Source organism: Triticum dicoccoides, chromosome 7A (assembly GCF_002162155.2).
Source record: "Triticum dicoccoides isolate Atlit2015 ecotype Zavitan chromosome 7A, WEW_v2.0, whole genome shotgun sequence".
Lineage (NCBI taxonomy): Eukaryota > Viridiplantae > Streptophyta > Magnoliopsida > Poales > Poaceae > Triticum > Triticum dicoccoides.
The window spans coordinates 450,593,323-450,600,444 of record NC_041392.1 but is presented as its reverse complement, the minus strand read 5'-3'; the positions used below and the strand labels follow the sequence as shown (position 1 = coordinate 450,600,444).

The 7,122-nt window shown below is 48.3% G+C and overlaps 1 pseudogene; it reads right to left on the bottom strand.

Moving 5' to 3' along the window:
* Nucleotides 1–802: 802 nt before the first annotated feature.
* On the bottom strand, nt 803–1,632 carry LOC119333541 (annotated as a pseudogene).
* Between the last annotated feature and the right edge of the window lie 5,490 nt (nt 1,633–7,122).

Sequence of the window (7,122 nt, the reverse complement as noted above, 5' to 3'; positions counted from 1 at the left end):
CCATGCAAAAAAAATCGAACCAACCAATCTCTACTCCTAATGAAGCAGTTGGTAGCCTCGTACGGTTTATTTTCGTCCCACCTACCATGGTTTTATTTGGTACCTGCTCCCACCTCCCAATTTTGTCGGTTTTTTTTCGTTGGTTTTTTATTTGCCCCCCTCCCACTAGCCGGACAAACCCAACGTTTATTTGGTAACACAATGAATTCACATATGGTGATTGATTTCTTCTTTGGTAACCCAACTAACGGATGGTAATCAATCTTCAAATATCAAAACCAAACATACAAGGCAACAATTAATTCATTTTTTTGACCGGTTATTTTTCGTCTCCCCTCCCACATACCTTTTCGCTTCACCGCCCACATAAACCCATCGGATTAGTTACCATATAAAAGAATTAATCACAATCAATCAAGCATTGATGGGATATTTCCTTACATTGATGTGATTTTCATTTCTTATCATGAATCATACACGTCAAAAAAGGTACAGCGTGCGAGTATCGTGGGCACATGCCCTACAAATCCGAAAATGCCTACAAAAATTAAATCAGAATCAATCAAGCATTGCTGGTATATTTTACTTGTTTTGATGGGATTTTTGTACACGGTACCATTAACTCGATCCTCCCACCGCTGCCCTCCTCACGAGCCTGGACGGCCGATCCTCTCGACGTCTACCCTCATGTGTCCTCGCGCCGCCATCATCTTCTTCTCTCCGATCTCCTTGACTAGGAGGACTCCTCTGTGCCCCAGGCCCTGGCCGACGTCGGCGACTCCTCGGTACTCCACCCGCGCCATCACATCCGACGCAGGCGAAACTCCAGCTGATGCCACGGGATCCACATCCTATGCTCTTCGGCCATCTTCCACTCCGGCTGCTGCGTGGTGCTTCCGCTGCGGGAGGCAACCTGGCAGGGGCAGACGTAGCCGTCCTCGTGCAGCCCGACCCATGCGTCTAGCTCGGCGGTGAAGTAGCCTCGGCCTCTGAAAGGCAGCATCCACTCCCCATGGCGCCTCCACTTGCAGCTCCTGGTGTCGACGGAGTACGTGCCACAGACTGCCCTGCTCCACGAGGACACGAATATGGTGCGCCCGTCCGGGTGCAGCGCGTAGGAGAAGATCATCTCGTCCTTGGTGAAGGGCGTCGGCATGCTTTTCCAGGACTAGTAGGTGGGCAGCAGGTCGTCGTCTTCCATCGTTGGTGGCTTCGCCATCGCCTCAAAGGACACAGGCCGCTCCATGAAGTGGAAGGCGAACGCGTACAGCGCGTCGCCGGCGCCGGAGGTCAGGAAGGTGTTGGAGCCACAAAGAAGTGCGTCTCGAACGGGAGGGCCGACGGGCAGTCCGGCGGTGTCAGTGTCGTAGAAGAGGGTTCCGGCGTGTATGTTGCTCATGGCGATGATGTTGCTGCCCAGGGCTGCGAACTACATGGCACGGCCACGCTCAGGTGACACTAGCCGGAGGACAGGGGGGCGCTGAGGTCAGGACTGTCGGCATCGATCTTGCGGATGGTGAAGCCCTTGTGCCAGTCGTCTAGAACCAGATAGAGGCTCTTATCCTTGTTGCCGCTGCGGTTGTGGTAGTAGTTGGGCTCATCCTCCTCGCCCTTCCTTCTTTGCTTAGACATCCCGCCCCCGACTGACTGAATTCTGAAGTATATACCAGAAAAACACGTACGCAGACGAAAACACTCGAATAGATTGGACGTAGCTGGCTAACCACGGTTGATGTAGTATCGATCTACTAGAAGCAACACGAATATGCGCAAGCAATTGATACACACGGGCATGCCTCGTGCCCGGTGATCTTTCTATTGGTCTCTGGGTGTACTGTTTATAGGGGTGCAGGGTAATACGTATATATAGCTGCTAGGACTTGCAACATAACCGATTCGGGACGGAACTACTGATCCTACTTGGTGATTGATTCCTGCACAAGCCGGACATGAGACGTGCTTTTTTTCTTGAGGGAAACGCCGCCACCGCCGCCGCCACCGCGGAACCCTAGGGCAGGGCGCTAGGATCCCCAAAGCAGGGCGGGCAGCGAGGAGCGGTGCAAGGACGCCGTGTCGGTCGTTCCCGCCACCAGTGCTAAACCCCAGGTATTTACGTTCCGTGTCCTCCCCGCACTCTACGCTGATACATCAGCGAGGAGCTGACGGTGGAAATGCTACTCCTCCCCGAACTCTATGATGCTTGATTCGATCTCGTGGAATGGAGCCATGACGGTGGGCAAGGCTATTGAGTTTGCTCCTAATGCCGACTTGGGCGATGGGTGGGACGAATGCGAGCAGCGGCCAACGGCGGACATGGACTCAAGCCAGCACAGGTCCACGGCGGTAGAGGAGAGACACCACCCACCACCCATCGATACAGTGAGGAGTGTGGTGTTCTACATATGGTAATTGGTAAAAGTTTTTGGTCCTATAATATCAGAGAGAGAGAGCATATTATATAAAAATAACGCTGAGAATTTAGATGCATTGTTTGTCACGAAGCTGTGACTGCCAATTTACATGAAATTAATTCCCTTAGTTGTGGTGGCAAATATAATACACCTAATCCATATTGTTATGCACTAGCGTGTGTGTGTGAGATAGATGGATTATGGTCTCATACCCAATAAGATGGATATGTGCGTGTGTTAGAGAGAGAGAGGGGGGGAGAGGGGGAGAGACAGTGAAGAAGAGGGACGGAAAGAGTGTGTGTGTGAGGATTTGATGGTAAAAAAGGTCACCAATGTCACTTGATATGTATGAGGATATTAAATGTAATATTAACATGATTAATATTAAACTCATAAAGTTACAGAAATGTTACCCGTTGCAATGCACGGGCGTTCTTCTAGTAAAGGTAGGTTTCGGGTTTGTCCAGAACCATGCTACGAGACGTGGTCGAGCAAGATGGGATTTGCCCCTCCGACCAGGAGAGATATACTCTGGGCCCCTCATGTGATCCGACCAGGATAAGCATGGCCATGCGACAAGGATTATGAGATAATCCGGTCGGGCTAGCGCAAGGACAACAGACTCGCCTTGAGCTCGACAACATATATCGTGTGGTAAAAGGAATGGAAGTGTGATGTACAGGTTCGCTAACCAGCTTCATAGTCTGCTTGGTGTTCGGCATGCCTTGCTAGAGGCCGCTACCAACCGGGCAGTTCAGAGGTGATCCGAACTGCGACCAAGCCGACTTGAACCTAAGGGGTCGCGCGCTTAAGGGAATGAACCTACGAGGTCGGATCCGAGGACACTGGTCGGATGTGATCCGAACTGTATTCGGATTGTGGCCGAGTAGACTTATGGGCTTTAGGGTCCGTGCGAGGCCCAAGTGTTGAGCCCGTGACGGACGCCTATATATATAGTGGAGGTGCCGCACACTCACGCGGTTGATCGCTTCGGTGCTGTCACTAGGGTTTGACACCTTCACTCGCCGCCGGTTGTGTGATCGGACCTAGTAGTCCGCTGCACGACATTCCTCCTGCACGTGCGGATACCGTTAGAGGCGGTGCACTTGCGCCGCTCAGGTGAACCTGTACATGGGAACCGACCACTGTTGTACGAGAGAGATCAGACGAGGAGAAGATGATCCATGCGGACGCGCTGCCCCAACTCTTCTTTCGCTGCACGGCACTGCGCGTCTAGTGGTAATGAACTGTGATCCATCTCCCGTAGCATGTTCTTGGTTGTTCTGTGCGTAGGAAATTTTAATTTGCAGTCAACGCACCCTATCGTAGATCCCAACAGTGGTATCAGAGCCTCTTCTATAGGATTTGGATTCAGATCGTATGCATATTAGATATGTGGAGGCAATAGATGAGATCTGTTGTCATTGATAAGATTGGTTGTGTGCACGGTTGATGAGATCAACTGCACATGGGGATCGATGTGGCTATGTTTTCTGTTGATTGGGGTCGATGAGGTCGTGACACGATCTACCCCTACCGGTCGGTTATCCTCCATCGGGGTTAACAGTGAAATGTAAATCCGAATCGGATTCGCGATGATCGATGAGATCGGTCAGATGAGAGAATTTGGCGTGATCGGAACGCCGTGTGCGTAGTGCCTTGTATTTCGTACACAACCACTCAAACCGGTAGAATGCGATTCTATGCATAACTTTATTTTGCAGGGTTTGATGTGAATAGTATGGCTCATGTGTATGTGATGCATGTGTGTAAATCATACATGGCCTGCGTGTCATGTTTGGCAGCCGGCAGGAGCCAAAGTGTTGTCATTATATTGTATAACAACCTGCGTGTCGACTTGCGATTCTATGTAAAATTCATTACTAGTTGTAGTAGTTGGATAATAGAGACCAGGTTGGTGGCTTGGCGTCCCGGTGTGACAAACAAGATGGAGTTTCTAGATGGTCATCGGAGTTGGAGCCGACCTGGAAGAACATCCATGAAGGAGCCATACTATTTCACAATATGTGTTTATTTGTGATTGTTATGCTTGCTTGTTTTCTATGCATGTTAGAATGGTAGAAAGATCCCTCATGAATATCAAGCGAATTGCCATCCCCGATGTTGCACCTTCGCATGTCAAGTACGTCTAGTAGTGGGCTCATAAAATTGGGGTGCTGCTAGGTATCCTTGAACTGAAGGGTTCGTGTCGGACACGGACATGCACTGCATTAGGTTGACTAGACAAGGCTATCAAAACGGTTTTGGGCCTTGTGGCAAAAGTGGTCGGGAGCCGGGGTATGAGATACCTACCCGACCGACAAGAGTCGTATAGAGATACTATTAGCAAGGAGTTGCTTACCGGATAGGCATGTTGTCTAGCGGTGATGCTAAAGCTCACTAGTCGCATGTGCTAGTCGGATTCTGAATCACTGAGAGTTTGCGGAGGGATGCTGATTTCAGTGGGAGTATTTCTCTTTAAGGCTAGAATTACTCTTCATAAACACATTTCTTACTGATTGCATATTTTTCTGTTGTAGATCAATGGCACCACCTGCTCAACCCAACTTTGCATTAAAATCAATTTTGGAAAAGGATAAACTGAATGTAACAAACTTTACTACCTAGTATAGAAATTTGAGAATTGTTCTCAAGCATGATAAAAAGGAACATGTTCTAGAGGATCCGCTTCCAGAGGAACCTGCCGATAATGCTACCACAACCAAGAATGCCTACCAGAAACACATTGATGAATCAAACGAGAACAGCTGCCTCATGCTGGCTTGTATGGAGCCCGATTTGCAGCAGCATTTCAAAAACGTTGGGGCTTTTGATATGATCGAGAGTCTCAAGAGCATGTTTCAGGTGCAGGCTAGGACCGAAAGGTTCAACGTCAGGTGATCCTTGATGGATTGTATGCTGAAGGAAGGTGATCCACTGAGCCCGCATGTGATCAAGATGATCGGATATGTGCAAGCTTTGGATCGATTGGGCTTCCCGCTCTTGGATGAGCTGGCTACTGATGCAGTTCTGGGTTCTCTTCTACCCAGCTATGGGACGTTCATCTCGAACTATCATATGCATGGCATGGATAAGAAGCTCACTGAATTGCATGGGATGCTCAAAGTGGCAGATCAGGATATAAAGAAAGGCACGCATCAAGTGTTGATGGTGCAGAAATCGGCTAAGTTCAAGAAGAGTTGGTCTGAGAAGAAGGCTAAGGCAAAGGGCACGGAGATGGTAACCCTCGCCGCTGCACCGAAGTCTGGACCGGACTCAAAGACCATTTGCTATCATTGCAAAGAAACTGGTCACTGGAAGAGGAACGGTAGCAAGTGGCTTGCAGAGCATGGCAAGAAGGCCGGGAATGCTGCTTCAGGCAAAGGTTCACTTGTCACATATGTTATAGATGTTTGCCTTGCTGACATACCTAGTAGCTCTTGGGTATTTGATACCGGATCGGTTGTTCATATTTGCAACTCGATGCAGGGGCTAGTAAGAACTAGGCGTGTGGCACAAGGGAAGATTGACATCAGGGTCAGCAACAAAGCAAGAGTTGCTGCGTTGGAGGTCGGCACGATGCAGCTCCAGCTTCCTTCTAGATTTATTTTGGAATTGAATAATTGTTATTACATTCCTGCACTTAGTCGGAACATTATTTCTGCCTCATGCTTGGTGAGTCAGGGTTATGAATTCAATTTAAAGGACAATGGTTGTTCAATTTATTTGAATGGTATGTTCCATGGCTATGCACCCATTTTTGATGGGTTATTTATATTGAATCTAGAACATGAACCGGTCTATGATGTGAATGTCAAGAGGCATAAGCCCAATGAGATAAATCTGACATACTTCTGGCATTGCCGGCTTGGACACATTAGTCTGAAACGCATGAAGAAGCTCCATGATGATGGGCTCCTAACTTCGACCTACTTTGGGTCGTTCGAGACATGTGAATCATGCTTGCTCGACAAGATGACTAAGTCTCCTTTTGCAAAGAGTTGTGAGAGGGCATCTGAGCTGTTGGAACTGATACACAGTGATATGTGTGGACCAATGAGCACAACTACCAGAGGTGGCTATCAGTACTTTGTGACTTTTACCGACGACTTGAGTAGATACGGATATATCTATTTGATGAGGCACAAGTCAGAGACTTTTGAAAAGTTCAAAGAGTTTCAAAACAAGGTGGAGAATCAGCTCGGCAAGACTATAAAACTTCTACGATCTGATTGTGGAGGTGAGTACATGAGCCAGGAGTTTGATGATCATCTGAAAAGCAGAGGTATAGTACCTCATCTCACACCTCCGGGTATGCCATAGAGAAATGGTGTATCGGAACAGAGGAATCGCACCTTGTTGGACATGGTTCGATCTATGATGAGCAAGTCGGATTGATCCTTGTCCTTCTGGGGATATGCTCTAGAAACTGCAGCTTTCACACTTAACAGGGTACCATCAAAAATCCGTAGACAAGACACCACATGAGATGTGGACCGGGAAGAGTCCCAGTTTGTCTTTTCTAAAGATTTGGGGTTGTGAAGCATTTGTCAAGAAACTTATGTCAGACAAGCTTACACCCAAGTCGGATAAATGCATATTCGTGGGATATTCGAGGGAAACCTTGTGATATAACTTCTACAACCGGGAAGCGAACAAAGTCTTTGTTTCTCGGAATGGGGTTTTCCTTGAGAAAGAGTTTCTCAGTCAG